General features: G+C 47.4%; 1 protein-coding gene across 4 annotated transcripts in view; it reads right to left on the reverse strand.

Moving 5' to 3' along the window:
• The window catches only part of GOLM2 (golgi membrane protein 2), a 523755-nt gene that overhangs the window by 416354 nt on the left and 81528 nt on the right, over positions 1 to 25873 (reverse strand). The window lies entirely within an intron of this gene.

The raw sequence follows: 25873 nt of genomic DNA on the forward strand, positions 1-25873 counted from the left end.
CACCCCCAACGATGACGTCACGGAGGTTGGGCCAACAAGAATGCCGGGAATCAGGCAGAGGGGGTGTGGCATCACCGGAGCGAGAGAGGACGAGGAGTTGGAGGAAGTCGTGCGTGGAGAGGAGTTGACCCTATCGAGTGGAGGACTGTGGGAGTGGTAAGGCGGCACAGGAAGCGTTGCACCCGATTAAAGTGTTTATTCTGGCATTAAGCGTAAAGGAATAAGCAGCCCACAACCGGTCACTCTGGCGCTCTCGTCGTAACTGCCCAAGTGAACAGTTACAGCAAGTTAAACGAGAACGCCAGAATGCAAAGAGAACATTAAATCAATACATCACCCGAAACAGGCGCACGAGAACAACAAGTTGCTCTTAAAGTGACAAGAGCAACTTGTTATCACAACATCATCCCCTTTATTTTGACAAAAAAGAAAAAGATAAAATTGAATTACAATAAATCACAAATGTAAAATGAGAAAAGAAGTAACAATGAATAAACATGGTAGAAAGCAATATACATAACTTCAAAATGACATTAAATAAAAATCTTTAAATTTTTGGGGAACAGAAACATTGCGATGTGATCTGCGAGAGGAAACAGGCGAAGAACAAATGTTAGGTGATGTTCGCAAAGTAGCTTAAGGACTTTGACTGGGAATGGTGGCTGGAGACATAACACTGGGACAATCATTGGAGACAGAATCCTCATGTGAGGGAGAGTCTCCAACTAATGAAGCAGAAGATGAATTATCCCGAAAAAGTCCATACCAAAATTTTCTCCATCCAATGCTGAAACATAAGAACCTCTATTTTTTGCAGAAATGATTTTTATGGCTTGATCATGAGTAATCTTTACAAGATTCCTTCTGTTCCACCACACCCTTCCGTTTAGCAAGATTTCACTTTAAGCCACTTGAATGACTCTGACAGGTAAAGTAAATCTGGATTCCCCCTTCTTAATCCTGTTAGGTTTTTTTATTAAAACCCACTCACCAACAAAAAATGCAATATCTTTAGTGTAGAATTTTGATGGTACAGAGAAATTGCAGTATGTTTGCATTTGACAGCATCTTTAATTTTTTGCAAATCGTCTTGAGAACTTACAGAAGTGTTGGTCATGTCTGTAACCCAATGAGGGCATAAATGTGAACTGGCAACTCTGTTACGCAGTAATTTGAAAGGAGAAATGCCAGTGGTACTAGGAGGAGTGATATGGTAAGTCCACAATTTTTGTTTTAAAAATTCTTCCACTTGAAAACCCCCAGACAAAGCAGTCTGAATTCCCTCTTTCAAAAATCTGTTAATGCGTTCAACCAGACTGTTTGGCGAAGGGGAGTAGAATGCAACAGTAAGATGTTTGATGTCAAGGTCTTGAACAAATTTCATCATCTGATGTGATCTAAATTGTATGCCATTATCTGTAACAATTTGTCTGGGTGGACCTTCAATATCAAAAATACCTTTCAAAAATTTGATGACAGCATTGGTGTCAGGAGATGGTACAAAATCAAAGTATACCCACTTGGAGAAATAATCAATTAAAACTAAAAGATGTCTTTTGCATTGTGGGAAGAAGATCAAAGGGGCCTGCAAAGTCTAATGCGTCTTTGTCCCAAGGGGATTCAGGTAAGGGAACCATGTGAATATTTGGTTCAAAAGTTCTCCAATGCTTGTCTGAGAGTAAACAGGTGCTACAGTTAGAAATCCACATTTTTACTTGAGAATCAAGACCTGGCCACCAGTAACATTGTTTTAAATTTCGAATGGTGGCTGACACACCCATGTGACCCCCATGACTCTTTTTGAATAACAAAAATCTAAGATTAGTATGAGGAACTAATGAATCATGACGAAGTACACATCCATTAACAATTGATAATTCATCAGAGACCTGTGGAAAGGGTTTGATATTAGAAGAAATGTTTCTTTCATGAGGCCAACCCACCTTAATGTAAGACATAACTGTTTGAAGAAGACTGTCCTCACTAAGTGCAGACAACCATGACTCTTTAGAAAATGAAGAATTCTCAAAAATTTCACTAATATGAACCACAACGCACTCTACCTCATCAGGTACAGGTGAAGATGTATCATGGATGGGCATTCTTGAAAGGCAATCTGCGCGTCCATTCTTGCCACCAGGTAAGTACTTAATAGAAAAATTATACTCATGTAACTTTGAAAGGATGCGCACCAACCTGGCTGAAGCTTTACCTGTACCATTACCGTTAAGCATGAAAATAAGAGGCTTATGGTCAGTAAAAATTACAAAGTGTGTTCCCCAAAGAAAGGTCTTAAATTTCTCAACTGCCCAGGTGCAAGCAAGTGCTTCTTTTTCAATAGTGCTGTAATTTGTTTCTGAGGGTAAAAGAGCGTGCAGAATAAGCAATGGTGTGTTCTTTATTGCCAACATGTTGCGACAAAACCGCACCTAAGCCGAACTGGCTGGCGTCAACCATTAAATAACAAAGTTGACCAGACATGTAAGGTTCTAAAATGGGTGCAGAAGTGATTAATGTTTTGATTTCAGAGAATGACTTCTGCACCTCATCAGACCAATCAAAAACTTATCCTTTGCGAAACAATTCCCTTAAAGGTTGAACTATTAAAGCATATCCTTGGATGAAGCGAGAGTAGTACTTGCACAGCCCTAAAAATGAGTGAAGAGTGTCCTTGTTCTTAGGAGGTGTGGTGTCACTGATGGCAGAGATAAGGGAGATCTTGGGTTTGATACCTTCTTTTGAAATACAATGACCAAGATAATCTAATTGATCAACCACGAACCTACATTTTTAGGTCTCGCTGAGCCCCAGCGCTTGCGCTGGCTCGGAGAGACATTTTGTATTTGGGATTTTTAAATTGCTGCCTGTGGCCTAAAGCTTGAGTGCACGCGCGCAGCCGCCAATCACTGCTGCGCGCGCACCACTCGCGTGCTTGCCACACAGCGCGTCCCGTCCTAGCGATCGCGATCACTTTCGCTTTGATCGCGATCGCTATTACTTTCGCTTTCACAGCCGCGCGGCCGTTACTTTCACGGCCGCGCGGCCAATGCTTGTTTTTTTCCTCTTTCCCCTCCAGACCAGCGCATGCCCCTCCCCCTCCCCCTTCCCCTCCCCCTCCCCACAGCGCGTCTCGCGCGGCCGCGCTACTTTCACGGCCAATGCTTGTTTATTTTTGGGCCTTGTATCTGCATACTTCGTCTTGATGCATTAGTGGGGAACATTTTGACACTGCCCCCTCACACACACACACACGGTACACCCAGACGCTCGCGCACACCCATTTTTCACCCTCTCCATCATGGTTTAGACCTCCCTTCTGGTGGTAAACGGGTGTCCAGTGTTCCCTCGCCAGCGGCCTTTCACTTGTTCTTCGTTTTTTCTGGCTAGACTAGTCCTTCTGATGTATTGCACTAGACAGTTTTCAACATGTAGTCAGTGCTAACCAATTATTCATTCAAGCCTAGTGACGTTGGTTCCTTATCTGCATTGGCACCTAGAGGACACCACCTGGAATGCGGTCCTGGCAGCCAGGGCGGCTCTTGGTGAGCTGGGTGAGTTATAATCCATTCTTAATGTGTCACAATTGCTGTTTTAACCCCCTATCAGCCGCCTATTGTGCCGGGCCATTTCATCTACCTCTGACCCCCCCGCCCACCCCACCACCCCCACCCCACCCCACCCTCCCTATCCCCCCACCCTCTGCGAGCAAGAGCCAGCTCTGCCGGCAGCTATTACTGACTTGAAACAGGGCCGATCTTACACTAAATCTCTCGAGTTATTTTATTTTTGGGCCTTGTATCTACATACTTCGTCTTGATGCATTAGTGGGGAACATTTTCACACTGCCCCCCCACCCCCCACACACACACGGTACACCCAGACGCTCGCGCACACCCATTTTTCACCCTCTCCATCATGGTTTAGACCTCCCCTCTGGTGGTAAACGGGTGTCCAGTGTTCCCTCGCCAGCGGCCTTTCACTTGTTCTTCGTTTTTTCTGGCTAGACTAGTCCTTCTGATGTATTGCACTAGACAGTTTTCAACATGTAGTCAGTGCTAACCAATTATTCATTCAAGCCTAGTGACGTTGGTTCCTTATCTGCATTGGCACCTAGAGGACACCAGCTGGAATGCGGTCCCGGCAGCCAGGGCGGCTCTTGGTGAGCTGGGTGAGTTATAATCCATTCTTAATGTGTCACAATTGCTGTGTTTAACCCCCTATCAGCCGCCTATTGTTCCGGGCCATTTCATCTACCTCTGACCCCCCGCCCACCCCACCACCCCCACCCCACCCCACCACCCCCACCCCACCCCACCCTCCCAATCCCCCCACCCTCTGCGAGCAAGAGCCAGCTCTGCCGGCAGCTATTACTGACTTGAAACAGGGACGATCTTACACTAAATCTCTCAAGTTATATGTTGATGCTGCGTGCTGACATCCGGCAAAATTAGGGGGTTCACACGCATTCAGTTCTGTTCACCACGCAAAGCTGTAGTCTCCAGAGGGGTGCAACCCAACAATAAATGTCTCACTCTCGTGGACATTACTGAGTTATTTTGCCTGAGTTAGGTTTCTGCTGAAAGCAGTGCACAGTCATACACAACGGCTTATCTGGAACCTTGCTTCAAAATTCATCAGAAATCAGTGGCACACCGGGGCGTAACTTCACAATTTTCTAAGAGGCAAAATGATTTTCAGACATGCTCTTGACTCAACTTCTTTGTATTAATGTGAACATTTGATTTGTATTTATGTCAGGTACGTCTATCTGAGTATGTGATTTACAAATCATGTATATAGCTCAAAATAAAAAACGTTTTCCACACTTAATAAGTGTTTTCAAAACCCTACCTTTTAGGTGACGTTCAGACATTTTCAGTGGGCTCATAACTCAATGAACATTTTCGCTTGATTAAAACTCATGCCCGGTTTGCTAAATAAGGCTGTTTGCTCCAAAATAATTAACATAAGGAGCTATCTTGTATAAACTAGAACTCTGGGTCGCACAGAGCTATGTAACTAATCAGACCTATGACCAGAGATTACACACACATTTCTCTAACAATTGTATCAACCACCTTAATTATTTTGCCCATGTCATACCGTACAACTCAGCTCTGTGCTCCAGGTACATTAATCTTCTAAGAAGTTTTTAAATGCAGTGTATTTGTGACCAATGAAATAACTAAGAATATCTTCATTGTTACGTTTGTTAATAATTTATTTGGGGTTCCAGTTTGCAAACAAGCATTGGCATAGCCAATAGGTCTCGCCTTTGGGACCTTATAAGTATTTAGTTAATATAGCAGAACATCCTTGGTGCAACAACACCAACTGTTGCATGGCTAAACAGTTATAAGGTCCCAAATGCGAGACCTATTGGCTATGCCAATGCTTGTTCTCTTCTGAGTGTAATGCCCACACCCTCAAACACGGACAACACTCTTTCCAAAATGAGGTTATGTTCTCTTGTAGATTCAGCAAAAATAAGTACATCGTCTTGGAACGCATGTACACCTGAAATGTCTTTAAGAATTGAGTCCATGAATTTCTGGAATACACTCGCCGCAGAGGCAAGACCAAATGGCATTCTCAAATACTTGAACGCACCAAAAGGTGTAATGAAGGTGGTTAGGTCTTGACTCTCTGCGGCAAGTGGAATTTGGTGGTAAGCGGATCTAAGATCCAGTAAAGAAAACACTTTAGCCTTCCCCAAATTTGCTAGCAAATCATGTATTTTAGGCAGGGGGTGACGGTCAACAATTATGTTCTTATTAAGGGTGCGCAAATCCACACGGAGGCGGATGTCATTTGTCTTTTATTTTACGATAACCACCGGATTGACCCATTCAGAGCAGTCTGTTGCTTTGATGACACCCTCTTTGCAAAGCTTGTCCAGTAGTGTTTTGAGATCTTGTCTAATACTAAAGGGAACAGACCTCACTTTATGTACAACTGGAGAGGCATTTTCCTTAAGTTTGATCAGGTGTTCAAATTTTTTGAGGTTGCCAATTTCTTCAGAAAAGACGTTACTGAACTTATTAATAACATTAATTACATTCGTTTCTACATCACTTTCAATAAAGTTAATTGTTTGTTCTGCTAAAACAATCGGATTCTCAGCACCAGGAACTAAGATGATGCCTAATCTTGCTAAATCTTTCCATCCTAATATATATTTGCCTTTAATGGCCACATACATTTTTATCGTTATTTGTCTACCCAAACATGAGAGAACATCAATGAAATATCCCACCATATTAATATCCTGATCCCCAAAAGCTTTTGGGTGAATGTCTGTTTGAGATAATTGTCTCTACTTCCATTTCTCTTCAAATAACCAATCCGCAATAATTGTGATAGGCACACCTGAATCTGCCATCATATCTATGAGAACATGAGATACCATAGCTTGACAGTATGGGCCTTTGATAGAGATTTTATCAGAATTGTCATCAGAAATTGTGAGAATCATTTTAGGTAAATCCTGTGCATGTGTCAGGTGAAACTTCTAAAGAACTAATTTTTATGGTACTGAAGAGCTGGGAGGAGAAGAATCATTTGAAATTACTTAAGAAGATATCATGGATCTTTCTATGCCTTTAACTATTTCTATAGTTTCACTTAATGTGGGGTCCCTACAACCCAACAATCTCTCTTGAATCTTTTTGGATGAGCAATGGTAAACAAACTGATCCCTTAAACATGTATCCAACACAGCCCCAAAATTGCAGGTTGATGCTAAATGTCTTAAAACAGAAATGGAATCCTCCACAGATTCATCCATTTGTTTCCTTTTCATGAAATTGAAACGTTCTAAAAGTATACTAGGTTCTTCTGCAAATTTTCTTGTAAGTCTTGCTAAACCTTCAGAGTAAATGTTCCATCCTTCTTGAGCTCCTGGTGGGGGTTGAATTTGTGGTAAGTTATTAAATACTCGTTGGCCTTCAAATCCCAAATGACCATATAATAGCGCAAATTTCCTTTTTGCATCATTGGCTACTAAGTAATTTTGAAACAAGTTGAGCCAATGCTTCCATGGAATAGTTGGTTTGCCTGGAGAAGGCAGGAAGTTGGATATAGTTAATAAGTGATTATTTGATGCCATCTTGAGGAGGATTTGAAAGATTAGGACTGAGAAATGTTCTTAAGGAGTGCCTGTCACTGTAAGTGCAGGCAAGTACTGAAATATGCTGCCTGAAATTATTTAAAAATAAATGTTGGGGCTTAAGATGTTTCTGTCACTTTAAATGCCAGCAATAATTGAAAGAAGTGCTGGCCGTGTTAAAAAAATAATGATTGCTGAGCCTATGGTAGAAATAACAGCTGAATGTGAAGATTAAAAAAAAAAAAAAAAAAAAAAAGAAATATAAATGGTGTGCCTGTCACCGAGGTGCAGGCAAGTCTTACCGGTTTAAAAGTATTTCTCGCGTTGAAAGCGGGATATTTCTTTCATGTAAATCAGGCTTGAAGTGGAGAAACGACGAAGAAAGGCTCTGGTGCTCGGCAACCAAATCAGTCTGCAGATATGGTGCGCGCACTGACCAAATTTGCTTAAAATACATTCATACACCCCTTGTTAGACCTGTCAGCCCTTTGGGTGGTCCCTCCTCATCATTATTTATTTTGTCCCACTTTTGCCTCAAACCCTGTTTGAATTTTTCCTTTTTGGGAACCACCAGACTTTTTAGTGTTGCTACAGATTCAGGGAGCCATTTTAGCTACCCCTGAAACTTCTGCCTGAGGGCCTGAAGCACAAAATGGTGGCCTCCTGTGACATCACCAGCATCCACTGGAACCTACCAGCACCTTCCAGAACCTTCCAGGAGATTCCAGAACTGTGTGACAGTTGGAAACCGTTTAGAATGTTGGGAGGATAAGAGAGGCAGTTGGCAGTTGGAGCTGGCAGTTGGCACCTGACTGGTGAAGAGAGAGGAGCACAACAGTGAAGGAGGAAGGAGTGAAGCAGCAGGGGTGGAAACTTGTGCCTGGAGTGGGGTCCATAAACCCACCCTTGATACTTGTCCCTACTGATGGATCCCAGCCTATAGCCCTGTGTGGGAAGAAGACAGAAGAAACTTATCCTAAGGACCTGGACAGCAGGAACAGGCCTTAGAACCAAGAAAGCAGCAAGATTCTGACCTGAGAACTGGTTTCCCTGGAGCCTGGCGTCGAGTAGCCGAAGACCTGGAGCCCGAGGTGGAGAAGCGGCGCTGACTGAGGTAGCAGACGTCGTACCCGGAGCCGCCTGAGGTCGTGAGAGGGCGCCGACGGAGGTCGTGAGGAATACCAGAGGTCGAGGAGGAAGTGAACCGAGGTCGAGCGAGCGGCGTCATCGGAGGAGTGAAGTCCGCCCTCCGGAGTCGTCGGAGACCGAGGTAGAGGAGCACCGGAGGTCGGGAGTGAGGATCGCACTCCGGAGTCGCCCGGAACCTGTGTGGAGGAGCACCGGAGGTCGGGGGTGAGGATCGCACCCCGGAGTCGCCGGAAGTCGACATCGAGGCCAGGCCGGCTGACGTCATCGGAGCCGAGAGCGCCATCGGACCGGAGCCGCCCGAAGTCGACATCGTGAGGAGACTGCCCGACGCCGTCGAATCGGAGGTCGAGATCGAACCGAGGCCACCGACGTCGGACCGGAGCCGCCTGCCGGCGTCGTCAAAGAACTGACATTGTGCCGAGGCCGCCGAGACCGAACCGGAACCGCCTCACGGCGTCGACACGACTCCAGCGGCGTCGGAACATCAGAAAAGGGCAGTAAGTGGAGTAGAGGGCGCCTAAGGCCCTGTGGAGACCTGAGAGACTACTCTAAGGGGCTAGGGAGGTGCTGAAACCCACCTGACTGTGCCTGGGGTGAACTGGGACTAACCTAGAGAGGTTGTGTGGAGAAGGAAAGCCAGGGCATTGGTATTCCCCCCTTTGATCTACCTCAGTTTAGGCCTCAGCCTTGCCCCAGCCAGGGAGTAGCCCCCCCCTCAAGCCTTCCACAACCCTACAAGCTGTGCCTGGGCCAAATCAGCCCTTGAGAAGTGAAGTGTCATCTGATCATATGAGTGTTGCTGTATACTGTTAAATATTTATTGGGGATACTGTATTTATTGAGTTTTTACCTATTTATTGCTGCACTAGATTTATAGGTCCACAGGACTTGATGGTGTACAATATTTATTGGTACAGTATTTATTGCCTCAAAGTATTTAATTGTCTGTATATATTGCACTTGTATTTATGCCCTGTTATTTATGATCACCCCTATTCATTTCATCAAACAGCCAGTATTTATTTGACCTGCACTATTTAAATTTGTATATTGTGATTGTCTTATTTATTTTTCCAATCAGCAACTAAGAGAAAAAGATAAAGAAAGAATATTTTCATAATTTTTACGGTGTAGAGTCGTTTTTGGAACGGATGCACGCATGGTTATTGTATGGGTATATTGTATGCTTAGCACTGCGCCTGTTTCCTGACCACTCGAGCCAAGCTACCACAGTGTGTCCGGAAGACCACCACCACCCCTTCTAGAGAGGGAGTGGTTTTCCAACATAAATTGGTGTTCAGTGGTGGGATAGAGCTGTGCCTACGTATACTCAACAATAACTGTGGGTAGTCCATAGGCCTACACCGGGAGTTTTCTCAAAGCGGCCTTCCTAATTGTGGGTTTTTGTTTTTTCCAAATTTACTCTGGTGGTGGGAGGAGGTATTATTAAAGGTACCCCCCTGCATAGTTACTGCACAAAAACCTGTCCTCTAACCTGAGTGGGCAAGATGGAGTTTGTTCTTGAAAATCTAGACACGTACACTGTGGCCCAACTCAGGGAGTTTTGCCAGCGAGAGGGGGTGTACTGTCCCCCAGGAGCAAAGAAGGGTGCACTTCAAACCAGCTTAAGGGCTTGGGGGGAGGCACGCAGGGAAAGCAAGGCTGAGGAAGAAGACAGGGATGGAGAGCCTGACCCCGAGGGGGCTGAGATGTACCAACCTGAGGTGGGGAACCTGTCCGCAGGGCCCAGGACACTTTCTAGGAAGGGCAGCACTGTCTCTAGTGGGGGCTTATCCGAAGTGGAGTTAGCAGACCGGAGAGAGAAGAGACAGCTCACATGGGACTTAGCAAGGCTGGAAAAGGAGAAAGAGGAGCAGAGGATGGCCCATGAATTGCGACTGAAAGAAATAGATCTTCAGATTTTGAGAATCGGGGCACAACCTGTTCCTAATGGTGGCAGCCAAAACCAAGAGTCCACTAGGGAATCCAAACCTTACCTGCCAAAGGACATTGTAGCGAGCTATGGGGCGGGTGACGACATCGCCAAGTGGCTAGCAGCCTATGAGGTCTCATTGAGGGCCCATGGGGTTCCAGTGAAGTATTGGGGAGGGGGATTGTATAAGTACATGCCTCCAGCTGGTAGGGATGCTTTATTGGCCCTCGAAGAGGAGGAACAAACCCACTACCCCACCATGAAACTGGCGCTCATCAGAAAGTTTGGACTAACTCCGGAAAAGTACAGACAGAAGTTCAGGGGTAGTCACAAACTGGGCACACAGAATTGGGTGGACTTTCTGGACTATGCAAAGAAGGCACTGGAAGGTTGGATTCAAGGCAGTGAAGTAAGGAACTACGAGGAGCTGTTTGACCTAGTATTGAAGGAACACCTACTCGAGAAATGTTTCCCTGAACTGCGGCAACACCTGGTGGATAGCAAGCTGACCAGTCCCCGGAAGCTTGCTGAGGAGGCGGACATTTGGGCTAGTACCCGGGTGTCCACAAGGGGGACTGGAGGGGATACTCAAAAGGCCGGACAGGGCGCCCCCCAGAAGAAGGAGGGAGGGGAAAAGAAAAAGGAGTTCTCCAAAGGCCCCCAAAATAACTTCCAAGGGAAGGGAACAGGATTCACCTCTAAGGCTAACCCACCCAGAAACCCTAATCCTGGCCAGAGTCAGCAGCCAAGGGTTGTCCATTGCTACGAGTGCGGTGGCGTTGGACACTATAAAGGAGATCCGAAGTGTCAGAAACGATCACCCCCTCCCACTGGAGGAAAGCCCCCCGGAGTAGCTAGTGTAGTGCTCGGGGAGGAGATGCCCTTAACTAAGGGAAGGGAGTGGGCGGGAGTCACTTTAGTGTCCCTGGGAGAACGGGAGATGGTTCCTAAGATCCAGGTGCCCGCAAATACTGCAAAGTATGGGCAGTGGATCACCATCAACGGCCAAAGAGGGGAGGCTCTGAGAGACACAGGAGCCAGTATGACTATGGTGCGTAGCCAACTGGTGTCTCCAGAGCAGGTAATTCCCGATGTACTCCACCCAGCCGCGATGGCTGACGGCAGAACCGGCCACTATCCCGTGGCTGAGGTTCCCTTTGAATGGGGGGGGGGTTGAAGGTTCACTTCGAGTTGCCGTAAGCCCTGCCGTGCCAGTCGATTGTCTGCTGGGCAATGACATGGAGCACAACGCTTGGAAGGAGGTGGAATACCGGACTCATACCGAGATGCTGGGTACACCTGACTGGGCCTGTGTTAGCACAAGGTCCGTGACTACCCGAAGAGGGAGTTCATTCCGGCTGGAGCCTGGAACAAAGGCCCAGCCAGCTGCCAGTCAAGGGAAGAACCGAGGACAGGAGGAGCCTGCCTCGGCGTCTCCACCCCGTAGGACGGATAGGCCACCGGAGGTGGTGGACCAGGAGTCTGCGGAGGGGGACGTTACCAACCTGGAGGACTTACCCATCCCGGCCGAGTGGCACGTGGAGGGAGGCCCGTCCAGGGAGGAATTCTGCCAGGGCCAGAGGGAGTGCCCTACCCTTGAGGGGCTGAGGCGACAGGCCGAAGCCCAGGCAGCAGGGAACGTTGAAGGGAACTACAGTGTTTACTGGGAGGATGGCCTCCTCTACAGTGAACCCAAGGCACCCCTACATGGATCGTCACGAGCCTTGGTAGTCCCTCAACGTTATCGAGCCTTCCTTTTAGAGTTGGCTCATGAGATACCCTTGGCAGGACACCTGGGGCAAGACAAGACCTTCGCCCGTCTTGTCCCACACTTTTATTGGCCTCAGATGAAAGTGTCGTCCGATACCTACTGCCGGACATGTGTGTCTTGCCAAGCCAGTGGGAAAACAGGGGTGAAGCTGAAAGCTCCCCTGGAACCACTTCCTGTCGTTAGCACCCCCTTTGAAAGGGTGGGCATCGACATTGTGGGTCCATTAGATCCACCGACTACAGCTGGTCACAGGTTTATCCTGGTTCTGGTGGATCATGCCACACGGTACCCAGAGGCAATACCTCTGAGGACCATAACAGCACCTGTTGTGGCTAGGGCCCTGATGGGAATCTTTACCCGAGTGGGTTTTCCCAAGGAAGTTGTGTCCGACAGGGGGACCAACTTCATGTCAGCATATATGCGGGCAATGTGGAAGGAGTGTGGAGTGACCTACCGGTTCACGACTCCTTACCACCCCCAGACCAATGGTCTGGTGGAGAGGTTTAATAAAACCTTGAAAGGCATGATCAGAAGTCTGCCTGAAAGCCTGCGGAGGAAATGGGACGTCCTCCTACCCTGTTTACTTTTTTCCTACAGGGAAGTGCCACAGAAGGGAGTGGGCTTCAGCCCCTTCGAGCTTCTGTATGGGCACCCTGTACGCGGACCTCTTAACCTGGTGAGAGACGGATGGGAAAGAACTCCCAGAAAGCTCCCCCAGGATGTGGTGAGCTACATGCTGGCCTTCCGGAGCCAAATGGCTAAGTTGTGGAAGCAAGCTTCTGACAACTTGGAAGCCAGCCAAGCAGTGATGAAGGCGTGGTATGACCACAACGCTCACCCGGTGGAGTTGGAGCCTGGCCAGAAGGTGTGGGTGATCGAACCAGGAGAGCTTAGTGCCCTCCAGGATCGCTGGTCAGGACCCTTTGAGGTGTTGGAAAAGAAGGGTAAGGCTACCTACTTGGTGGACCTGAAGACCCCTCGTCAGCCCCTGCAGGTGCTGCATGCCAACCGCCTCAAACCCCACCACGAGAGGCCCGAAGTCATCTTGATGATGGTGACTGACGGAGGAGAGGACGTGGAAAGCGAGCCTCTCCCTGATCTGTTTGCGTCTCAGGAAAAGGATGGGTCGGTGGAGGGAGTGATTCTCTCCCCATCTCTAACTCCTGAACAGCAGGAGGACTGTCGCCAGGTCCTGGGGCAGTACTCCTCGTTGTTCTCCCTTGTCCCGGGTAGGACTCACCTGTGCGTCCATGACGTGGACACAGGAGACAGCCCACCTGTGAAGTCCAAGATCTACCGGATGTCAGACAAGGTGAAGGCCAGCATTCATAGTGAAGTCACTAAGATGCTGGAGCTAGGAGTGATCGAACCTTCTAGCAGCCCCTGGTCTAGTCCGGTGGTGTTAGTACCAAAAGCTGCACCACCGGGTGCCCAACCAGAACTGAGGTTCTGTGTGGACTATCGGGGACTGAATTCAGTGACCAAAACTGATGCTCATCCGATCCCTAGGGCGGATGAATTGATTGACCGGCTGGGAGCTGCCCAATATCTAAGTACCTTTGACCTTACTTCTGGGTACTGGCAGATCTCTTTGACTGATGGAGCAAGGGAAAGGTCAGCCTTCTCCACGCCCAATGGCCACTACCAGTTCTGTGTGATGCCCTTTGGGCTCAAGAACGCACCTGCCACGTTTCAGCGCCTGGTAAACCAGATCCTCACCGGAATGGAGAGTTTCTCTGCTGCTTATCTGGATGACATAGCCGTCTTCAGTAACAGCTGGGAGGATCACTTGCGTCACCTGCAAGCTGTTCTCCAGGCCCTGAGACAAGCTGGATTGACGATCAAGGCCAGCAAGTGCCAGATCGGGCAGGGGTCGGTAGTGTACCTTGGACACTTGGTGGGTAGGGGAACGGTGCAGCCCCTCCAGGCGAAGATCGAGGCCATCATGGCCTGGGAACCCCCCAAGACACAGACTGAGGTCCGAGCATTTTTGGGCCTCACGGGATACTATCGCCGCTTCGTGAAGGGGTACGGTACCATCGTAGCCCCTCTCACGGAGCTCACGTCCAAGAAACAACCTCGACGGGTAGTCTGGACGGAGGCTTGTCAGCAAGCCTTTGAGAAATTGAAGAAAGCCATGTGCGAGGCCCCGGTCTTACGGGCCCCAGACTTTTCCAAGAAGTTCATTGTCCAGACAGATGCATCAGAACATGGCATTGGGGCAGTGTTATCGCAACTCAACGAAGAGGGTCTGGATCAACCCGTGGTCTTCCTATCCAGGAGACTACTTCCCAGGGAACAGAAGTGGAGTGCAATAGAGCGTGAAGCCTTTGCAGTGGTATGGGCTCTGAAGAAGTTGCGGCCATACCTGTTTGGCTCGCACTTCCTGGTTCAGACCGACCACAGACCCCTTCGTTGGCTGATGCAAATGAAGGGGGAGAATCCCAAGTTGTTGAGGTGGTCTATTTCCCTACAGGGGATGGACTTTCAGGTGGAACATCGGCCTGGAGTGGACCACGCCAATGCAGACGGTCTCTCAAGGTATTTCCGCCTTAGTGATGAGAACTCCCAAGGGGTTGGGTAGCTCTCCCCACTTTCAGCTGGGGGGGACGCGTGTTAGACCTGTCAGCCCTTTGGGTGGTCCCTCCTCATCATTATTTATTTTGTCCCACTTTTGCCTCAAACCCTGTTTGAATTTTTCCTTTTTGGGAACCACCAGACTTTTTAGTGTTGCTACAGATTCAGGGAGCCATTTTAGCTACCCCTGAAACTTCTGCCTGAGGGCCTGAAGCACAAAATGGTGGCCTCCTGTGACATCACCAGCATCCACTGGAACCTACCAGCACCTTCCAGAACCTTCCAGGAGATTCCAGAACTGTGTGACAGTTGGAAACCGTTTAGAATGTTGGGAGGATAAGAGAGGCAGTTGGCAGTTGGAGCTGGCAGTTGGCACCTGACTGGTGAAGAGAGAGGAGCACAACAGTGAAGGAGGAAGGAGTGAAGCAGCAGGGGTGGAAACTTGTGCCTGGAGTGGGGTCCATAAACCCACCCTTGATACTTGTCCCTACTGATGGATCCCAGCCTATAGCCCTGTGTGGGAAGAAGACAGAAGAAACTTATCCTAAGGACCTGGACAGCAGGAACAGGCCTTAGAACCAAGAAAGCAGCAAGATTCTGACCTGAGAACTGGTTTCCCTGGAGCCTGGCGTCGAGTAGCCGAAGACCTGGAGCCCGAGGTGGAGAAGCGGCGCTGACTGAGGTAGCAGACGTCGTACCCGGAGCCGCCTGAGGTCGTGAGAGGGCGCCGACGGAGGTCGTGAGGAATACCAGAGGTCGAGGAGGAAGTGAACCGAGGTCGAGCGAGCGGCGTCATCGGAGGAGTGAAGTCCGCCCTCCGGAGTCGTCGGAGACCGAGGTAGAGGAGCACCGGAGGTCGGGAGTGAGGATCGCACTCCGGAGTCGCCCGGAACCTGTGTGGAGGAGCACCGGAGGTCGGGGGTGAGGATCGCACCCCGGAGTCGCCGGAAGTCGACATCGAGGCCAGGCCGGCTGACGTCATCGGAGCCGAGAGCGCCATCGGACCGGAGCCGCCCGAAGTCGACATCGTGAGGAGACTGCCCGACGCCGTCGAATCGGAGGTCGAGATCAAACCGAGGCCACCGACGTCGGACCGGAGCCGCCTGCCGGCGTCGTCAAAGAACTGACATTGTGCCGAGGCCGCCGAGACCGAACCGGAACCGCCTCACGGCGTCGACACGACTCCAGCGGCGTCGGAACATCAGAAAAGGGCAGTAAGTGGAGTAGAGGGCGCCTAAGGCCCTGTGGAGACCTGAGAGACTACTCTAAGGGGCTAGGGAGGTGCTGAAACCCACCTGACTGTGCCTGGGGTGAACTGGGACTAACCTAGAGAGGTTGTGTGGAGAAGGAAAGCCAGGGCATTGGTATTCCCCCCTTTGATCTACCTCAGTTTAGGCCTCAGCCTTGCCCCAGCCAGGGAGTAGCCCCCCCTCAAGCCTTCCACAACCCTACAAGCTGTGCCTGGGCCAAATCAGCCCTTGAGAAGTGAAGTGTCATCTGATCATATGAGTGTTGCTGTATACTGTTAAATATTTATTGGGGATACTGTATTTATTGAGTTTTTACCTATTTATTGCTGCACTAGATTTATAGGTCCACAGGACTTGATGGTGTACAATATTTATTGGTACAGTATTTATTGCCTCAAAGTATTTAACTGTCTGTATATATTGCACTTGTATTTATGCCCTGTTATTTATGATCACCCCTATTCATTTCATCAAACAGCCAGTATTTATTTGACCTGCACTATTTAAATTTGTATATTGTGATTCTTATTTATTTTTCCAATCAGCAACTAAGAGAAAAAGATAAAGAAAGAATATTTTCATAATTTTTACGGTGTAGAGTCGTTTTTGGAACGGATGCACGCATGGTTATTGTATGGGTATATTGTATGCTTAGCACTGCGCCTGTTTCCTGACCACTCGAGCCAAGCTACCACAGTGTGTCCGGAAGACCACCACCACCCCTTCTAGAGAGGGAGTGGTTTTCCAACACCCCTCTAATCATGCGCGGAGCATCACGACATTGGAGAGGAAGTGGAAGTGTTTATTCTCGGTCAGCTGCGCGATCTCTTCAGTGTGCATGGAGAAGCCGTCGTCGGAGCAAATATAAGATAAGGCATTTCGGTGAATATTTCTTTAAATTTCTGTTATCCGATCGGTGGGCTGCTTCAAATACGTCTCGTCGCCAAATGTGGAAGTGGTAAGAAGGCACAGGAAGCGTTGCACTGGATTAAAGTGTTTATTCTGGCATTAAGCGTAAAGGAACAAGCAGTGCACAACCGGTCACTCTGGCGCTCTTGTCGTAACTGCCCAAGTGAACAGTTACAGCAAGTTAGACGAGAACGCCAGAATGCAAAGGGAACATTAAATCAATACATCGCCCGAGACAGGCGCACGAGAATAACAAGTTGCTCTTAAAGTGACAAGAGCAACTTGTTATCACAACAAGGACTTGCTGCAGACCCACCGAAAGAACCAGGAAAGCCAGGAGGCCAACGACATCGCGTTTCACCCAGCCACGCTCCAGGAGGAGCGTGGCTCTCTCAGGTACGAGAGCGGTTTGTGGGTTGGGTTGGGAGGAGGGAGAGACCCGACGCATAGGGTAGCCAACTCCCTACCGGTTCCCGACTGGTTACCCCTTCCTGAGCACTTCACTTTCCTATCTAGACGTGCGGCACCAACTGGTTGATCCTTCACTCCCCTCCCTTACACCGTTTCCTTATCTTCTTTCCTGCATTTGGCCGACCCTTCTTCGGAACCACTGTCCCGGCAAGACCTGACGGAGGCGGATGAGAAAGGGGTGGAGAACGCCCGAAGACACGGAGTGCTGGGATAAGACGCCATTATCTCCAACTCTTAGCAAAAGACTGGCTACACAAAGGAGACGTGTGTTACATAAAATAAAACCATCTTTAATCCGACCTGGTCTCCTGCTCCCTCATTTCGACCCGCGACAGTGTGGGACACAAACAGATGTGGACTCAAAGCTGCACCACGCCTCGTGTTTGTGTAGTATCATACATGTGAGGTGTAGGAAGTAGAGATCTTGAAATGTGCATAGAACTAAATGTATACATCTCACTAGGCCATCTTACCCGAGTTTAAGGGTCTGGTTTCACGGGTTTGTTTATCGTCACCATTAATTACGCCGGGATTAATAGGTAGGTGACAAATTATAGTCCCATTTATTTTTTATTTTTTGGGGGTAAAATTATCGGATTATGCCATCTCCATCCGATGTTAACTGCGTTTTAACAATATATGGAATTACTGAGGCTTCCTCAAGTGTTCAGTTATCTTCATTATATTATGTTTCATATGCATTGTTAGTTTCTTTTTTTTTTTTTATTAAACGGAGACCCCAGGTAACTTATTCCTTGTTTAGTAGTTTGTGTTTATTAATTTATTCAACGTACTTTATGGTTGACTGGGGGTCACACCTGTTCCTCTTTAAAGATTCCCCATACTTTTTTTTATTCCCTGCACCATTTATTATATCCCTTAACCTTATACATTTGTATTTCCTTTACGATTTTGTGTTCTTTCGATGTAATTAGCCACAGCTGTTTGTGTCCCTAGGTAACCAAACCTAAAATAAAATGTCATCCTTTTGGCCTGTTCGGCTAGTTTCCCCTGTTAACTAACACAATATCTTCAAGTTCACCGAGGGAGTTGCACTGCACGGTACTGTTTTGCTCAACTGTCAAAACAGAGGCTTCTGCTAGGCAGGGCTACTAATTCCAAAATAGCTGAATAGACTAAATTGCAGCAGTCAAGGTCTAAATGAATCTATCCCTTGGTACCAATTATATGGTATAATGAACACCTAAGTCAAGAGAAAGAGAGGTCTGAACGATTCTAAATCCTTGATATTTATCATAAGGTAGAAAAAACATACATGACAAGAGGAACATGAAAATCCAGTGGTAAATAACAATAGTCCGTAGTGTATAACCAGTTGAAACTAGCTCCCTGTGATACCAGAGGAGAAGGGATCATTAAGGATAAAAGTGAGATTAAGTACAATGTAAAATTCCGTGGCCATAATCAAGGGGCAAGGATGGTAGTAGTATATCAACAAATAAATCTCTTGTCAATCTCTAAACAGACTTTCATATTGAAAGATATCTTCCGAGTACAGAATGATTACACCTTTAGAAAATAGGTAATGTAGGGTTTCCAATATGGCTGCTAGATGTGTATTCTTAGCCCAAGAAGCACAAATTATGCGGGAATTCCAATATGGCCGCCGCAAATGACAGAAGCTTCTCACACACTAAGGGGTCTAGTTGTTCACCGGTGTAATACCCAGAACCGAACGGGGTCACGAGACCGAGGGGAAACAGGTTAAAAGGAAGTCCCAGCAAGAACGAGGCATCCGCCCGCAGCTTCGGAAAGACCTGCAGAGACTACAGAGCAGGGCCAAACGGATTGCAGCAGGTGCTCCACTCTTCACAAGAACAGCAGACCTCCACAGAGACCTAGGCGTTGAGATGTTGGACGACCATCTCCGCAAACTCAACAGGACATTCTACAAAGGACTGGATCAAAAAGACAACCCACTGATCAGGAAACTTGCAGACATTTCTATAAACCCATTTGACCGCTACCCGAGGCCCATCGAAGCGCTAAACTTGTGAAACTGAAACAGCAACACAGCATCCAAAAACCCATCACTGCCTGAGGGCAAATCGCCCCGGCAGGTACCCAAAACTCATCACTGTCAGAAGGCAACCGCCGCGGCAGCCATCAAAAGCTCATCACCGCCAGAAGACATTTGGCAGACAAATACAAGACTCTGCGACTAAACTTGCTGACACTTCCGCAAACCATATTGACCGCAACCTGCGGCCTTTCACAGCGCTGACCTTGTGATCCAACCTCAACTGTGACAAAGCGTCACACATCAATAAGACAACCGAAACAGCGACTAAAAAACTCAAAATGAATGTGGAGTAATGAGGCTATCGCCTCGGTATCCAAAAACTCACCGCTGTCAGATGGAATCTGACAGGCGAAAACAAGACACACTGACTGAACGAGGCATCGCCGGAGGACCCGAGATGGGGATAATAGACGAAAGCCGTTCGTTGATGAAGAAAGCTTGGAACAATGGGGGTGCCGCGTTACAACCTTTAGCGGTGGGGGCCAAATAGGGGAGAGGATAGGAAAACGAAGTCTCCCTTTAGTACTAATGACATTATACCACCTCCAGGCTTTAAATGAGGAGTCGTGGCAGGGCCTTTGAATTCCAAAAGTTATCGTCAATCGAGCATACGTAAATAGAACTATTAGGATGCCTAGAAAACAATTTCACGTTATTCAGGATGAAGAGGAATGGGGTCACTCTATTGAAAAGTTAAGATCCAAATTGGGAATTACTGCTAAATTACATTTGGATCGAATATAAAAGTTGAACTTGTGCTTCCTTACATAAGAGTGTGACAATAAGGCGACATTCCCACGACGGTCCAGAGTTTAGAGAATTACTTGTAAATTCGGATATGAACTTTGGCATCATACGCTCTAATGTTTTTTTTTTTTTAAAGCAGGGACACATAGCCAAATATTTTTGTAAAGGGGCTCGGGATTGTAGTGTCCGTAAACCTCAAAGGTGTCCTAGCACATGTAATGGCATGACTACTACTATGTTTTTATGGGCTAGATATGGGGTACAACACAGAGGTGTATTTAAGATGGGAAAACGGAAAACATATGATGGTGTTTTTAGGTGTTGCCTAGCGACGCAGTGTATGCGTTGTTCGCCTTGGCGAGATCTATTGTTGTCGACTTGGTTTGCTCGCACGAGTACAGGATGCACAATTCGCAGGGCAGGAGATGTGCACGAGTTCTCTGATACTTTTTTAAATACATATACGCGTGTACGGCTCACGGCGCGAAAACACGTCGTGCTCTCTCGTTCACTGGCTTCCTGACGCCCCTTGTTTTAAATACACCCGGCCTCTCGACTTTGGTTTGCAAGGCAATGGTATATACAGTTGTAGTGCCAGCCTTGCTTTAGAAAACTTAGGACCTAAGAAGAGAGGGTGGTGAAAGGGTAGAGGGAGTGGCCGAACAGCGGACAGCAGCGGGTTGGATAGAAAGAGTGGAAAGACATGGGGAACAGGGAGAGTGGGTGGATGAGGGGGGCAGAGCTAGAAGTGTGGGGAGGGTGGGGCTTCGTAGAGTTGTTTTGAGCCCCTTCGAGCTTCCCACATCTAGGCAGTGAATGGGGGAACAAAACCCCACGCAGCTTTGCAGGCATAGTCCACCACCACTGCACCGCCTCAGCCCCCGTTCACACAATGGCAAGCACGGACTGGCACTACCAGTTTCGAGTGATCCTCCTGGGGGACGCCACGGCGGGGAAGACGTCGCTGGTGCAGCGCTACACTGAGAAATCCTTCCTGGAGCAGGCAGTTTGCACCCTGGGCATGGAGTTCCATGTGAAGATGCAGACGCTCGGCGTTCGGGTCAAGCAGCAGATGTGGGACACTGCGGGCAGGAGTGCTTCAGGTGAGTGAACCTCCCAACCCCACAGCCGCAGTGGTGGTTCACTGGAGCGACCTGCAGTGCACACACTTGCTTCCTGACCCCACCACCATAGCGGCAGGGACAATTCAGTGGGGTGCCCCGCAGTGCATGCTTGCACTGCAAGTTACCGATTTCACAGATTCTGTGGGGCAGGAGCACTACAAGTGTGTGACGCTCCCGACCCCAGCACTTTAGCAAGAAGTGGCGTGACTGCAGAATACTCACGGACTGCACTTAACTGCAGAAACCTTTCAGGCGATTGGGGCTCCAGTGCACGTTTCAGAGTAGCAACATTTCAGGGGAGTGTAATCCTCCGCGCAGATGCACTGCACTCCAGGTGAGAGTGCATCTTCTATGTGGGACCTCAGCTCACACGTGCATTTCCTCCCCTGCGGGCAGGAGTGCTTTAGCTGGGCATTCATGGCAACGTTTAGATACTACAAAGAGGAAGATTTTGGAAAAAATAAATCGAAGGACTTTATTTTCCCTGTCCCTCTAGGCTGGAGACTCCTAAAACAAGCATTTGCAATGCAATAGGTCTCACATTTGTGAACGTTTGAGCTATTGGCTTTGCAAATGACAATGATTTTATTTGTGTGTTTTGAAAACCTGCGAAGGCGCTCTTTGTACATATAGTCCTTGTTTACGAGATGCAAAGCTGGCAATAACTGTGCCACTTTTACTGCCAGCCTTGCTTACGAGAAGCAAGGACTAGAAGTACAAAGTGCGTATTTAAGCACCACTTCCAGCTTTTCAAACTGCATAAATAAAAGGCATTGTCATTTACAATGCCAATAGCTCAAACTCTTGCAAATGCGAGACCTATTGCATTGCAAATGATTGCTTGGAATGGAGCGAACATGACTTTTGTGTTTTGTCTACTTTGCAGAAAACAAATTTTGGTACAGATTAAGCAGAAGGTGTATTTTACCTTTTATAAAAATTGCTTTTTATAGAAAAAAATCAAATTTTAGTCGGGACCATACTATCCATGGGATCTACACCCTGAAGAAGACCATTGACCCAAGAGGGCAAAATTAGAAGGCTGAAACTTGTTGGTACTTGCAGTGTGGATTTAGGGGCAGTTACCCCTCCATCATATCCCCAGATCACACTATTTTTAACTGTGTCAAGGGGAACCAAGAATAAAGGTATTGCAATGGTATCTCCTTAGACAGTTTTACTCTCCTGTCTTTCTGCACTAGAGATCCCTTCTTTAGGGAATACCCTTCCTTTTCACAAACTTTCCTTTCTTTTTCTCCCTCACCCTAAAAAATCAGCGCTCCATCCAGTGCGTTGGTCTGCGCCTGGACGTTTGCAGAGGCCCTATGATGAAGCATGACACTGCATAGTGGGTGGGGGCAGTACTAAAAAAATCTTTTGATTTTCCCTCTGTTTTATTTCTCCTTAGTTGACTATCTCCACACAGTGGATAGGGTAGGAACAGAACATTTTCAACATTAGTTGGGTTAACGTCGCTGGCCCTTTTATTAGTCCTTCTCTCTTTTGTGAGAGTCTACTACTACCAAGGACAGTGGAACAGCACGTGGCTTTGGGAATACCTGACAAACTGGTGGATGCAACATCAAAAGTGGCCTTTCAAACTCTCCCCCTCGTACGGCATTTACAGCCCCCCATGGAAACTTCATTCAGTACTCTTTAATTGGAGTCATTCACCTGGCCGCTGTTGGTTGGGTGTGGCGTTAGATGTGGCCTATTTGCGCTGTTTGATGCATTTTGCAGTCCATGTGATGAGTGAATGGCAAAGTCATGATGTCTGAAGCACATGATGGAGGTTGCATTTGGTGGGAGACAATCTGAATGTAACTCTACGTGGTTTACACGCCTCCTGGAACAGAGCTTTGCTGGCATACAAATGACTGACCGAAATGAGTTTGTGTCCCTCTAGCAACCCACTTGCAATATGTGCCCAACGATTTTTCCAAGTCACCCCCGTGCTGAACCTCACTGTAAAGTGCAAATAAATAGGCTTGTAAAGCGGTTCCATACTATGGCTAGCAGTTAGACATATTGATCCCAACTTTTGACAGGCACAAGTTTCCCACCAGTGCTCACTATTCCCATAAAAACTATGCTTCGGATATAATATCTGCAGCTGATGGATCCATAGACAGACTTCTGGGCAGCGTTTTATTTAACAAAGTGAATGAAGCAATGATTCGAACACACCCGTTTACCCAAAGCTGGACTGGCCTAGCAGGCATCTGACGTTTCCCCGGGAGGCTGGAAGGGTGTGGGCTGATTTTGCAGTGAGTGGTAGGGGCTGGTTTTGTAGCGGGCAGCAATATTGGCCCCCAGTAACAAAGGCAGCATGGGGGGCTGGTCCTTCAACATTGCCAGGGCTGCTTTGGGTGCTCATTCGGCCCTGGGCTAACCGCCTTACATCCTGAAAAATTGCACCTTAGTAGCTTGCTGAAATCCAATTTTTGGAAGGGTGCATGTGATAGGGTGGCGATGGAGCAGAGTGCATGTTGGGAAAAGGTGTGAGTGCACATGGGAGAGGGAGGTGAACAATAATCTGTGCGTATACTAGTTCGCCGGAACATTTAGATCAGTTTCAGAACAGAGATACAGATCACTATCCCAGCCAAACCACCAACCCTCACATGAATTACATTTCTGGATATCCATTTCATTTATTTGTCCGTTCCATCTCTTAGCCCCAAATCGAGTGTGCCCTTTCCTCTACATAAGTTTTCAAAGAACCAGATTAACATTAAGTACTGTACGCAAACAACCATTCAAAAAACCAAAAGGTCTCACCTCTTGCCTTTGCCAATATTTTTTGACAAAAAAGATTTTTAAAAAATCATAGAATGATTTGCAGAATTATTTAGATGTATGTCGTGTGTTGTGTAATTGTGTTGTTGAGTTGTATTATGTGGTTTGGTATTGAATTATGTGGTATGGATTGCAAATGTGTGGAGTTGAACTGCGTGGTGGGAAACTGTGTGGATAGTTTGACCTCTTTGGTGACAAAAAAGAAGAAATAGGTAGCACCTAAGTTTCAGATCTGAGTGTTTGGCTGTTAGAAAAAAACAGAGTTAGAGCTATTGGCGTTGTAAATGTCTCTTACCTATGTGGTAAGGATTGGAGGGGATGTATGTTGTGTGTAGTGGAATTATGTGGGTTGGATTGGAATGGTTGGTTGTGTCGTTGTGTGGAAAGTAATTGTGGGATACAGAGTGGATTTGTGAAGTGGAATTATGTGGCATGATGTGCAGTTGTATTATGTGGATAGTAATTGCGTTTTTGAGTTTATTGGAATTATGTGGAGTGGGATTGTGTGTAATGTAGTAATTATGATGAATGGTATTTTGTGTTGAGTGGTATGTAGTGGAGTTTAATTATGTGGTGTGCTGTTGAAATTTATGGTATGATGTTGAATTATATGTGTTGTAAATTGGATACATGTGGTGTGTAGTGGAATTGTGGGGTGGAATACGTTTTTTTAAAATGATGTGGTGTGGAATGGATTTATGTGGAGTTGAATGGTGTGGCATGTAACACTGTGGTATATAGTGAAATTATGTTGATTGGAATTATTTGGCATGGTGTGGGGTGTTTTATGTGGATTGTTATGTGGTATAGAGTAGATTTATGTGGCGTGTATTTTTGTGGTAATTAGGTGGAGTTGAATTATGTGATGTTGAGTGGTATTATGTGGATTGTAAATATGTTGAGGGCTGGTTGTATGGATTGGGGTTGTTTTGAGTGGTGTTGCGTAGAGTGGCATTGAGTAAAGTGGAGTGGCGTAAAGTGGAGTGCAGTTGGTTGGAGTGATGGTGCATAGTGTAGTGTGGCATTCTATGAAGAGAATGGGGTTGTGTGGAGCGGTGTTGTGTAGAGAGGAATGGCATTGCAAGTAGTGGCATTTTATGGGTGTAGGTGCACTGACTGATGCTGTGTGGAGTGGTGTGGAGCAGAGTGGAGTGCAGTTGCGTGGAGTAAGGAGGAGTTGCATTGAGCAGAGTGGAGTAAAGCAGAGTGGCTTGAAGTAAAGCAGAGGGGGTGGAGTAAAGCAGAGTGAAGTTGAGCAGTGCGGCGTGGAATAAAGCAGTGTGACGTGGAGTAAAGCAGAGTGGTGTTTAGCAGAGTTGAGTGGAGTAAAGCAGAGCAGCGTGGAGTGGAGTAAAGCAGAGTGGCGCGGAATAAAGCAGGATGGCATGGAGTGAAGTGAAGCAAAGTGGCATGGAATAAAGCAGAGTGGCGTGAAATAAAGCAGCGTGGCGTGGCGTGGAGTAAAGCAGAGTGGAGTGAAGCAGAGCAGCGTTGAGTGGAGTAAAGCAGAGTGGAGTAAAGCAGAGCAGCACTGAGTGGAGTGAAGCAGAGTGGCGTGGAGTAAAGCAGAGTGCAGGGGAGTGAAGCAGAGTGCAGGGCAGTGAAGCAGAGTGCAGTAAAGCAGAGTGGTGTGGAGTATAGCAGAATAGCGTGGAGTGGCATGGAGTAAAGCAGCGTGGCATGGAGTAAAGCGGTGTGGCATGGAGTAAAGTGGCATGGATTAAAGCAGCGTGGCGTGGAGTAAAGCAGAGTAGCATGGAGTAAAGCAGAGTGGTGTGGAGTAAAGTGGAGTAAAGCAGAGCGGAGCAAAGTAAAGTAGAGTAGAGTGGAGCAGAGTGGTGTTGAGTGGATTAATGCAGAGTGGTGTTGAGTGGATTAAGGCAGGGTGGTGTTGAGTGGAGAAAAGCAGGGTGGCGTGGAGTAAAGCAGAGTGAAGCAGAGTGCAGGGGAGTGAAGCAGAGTGCAGGGGAGTGAAGCAGAGTGCAGTAAAG

The sequence above is a fragment of the Triturus cristatus genome, chromosome 3_1, assembly GCF_964204655.1.
Source record: "Triturus cristatus chromosome 3_1, aTriCri1.1, whole genome shotgun sequence".
NCBI lineage: Eukaryota > Metazoa > Chordata > Amphibia > Caudata > Salamandridae > Triturus > Triturus cristatus.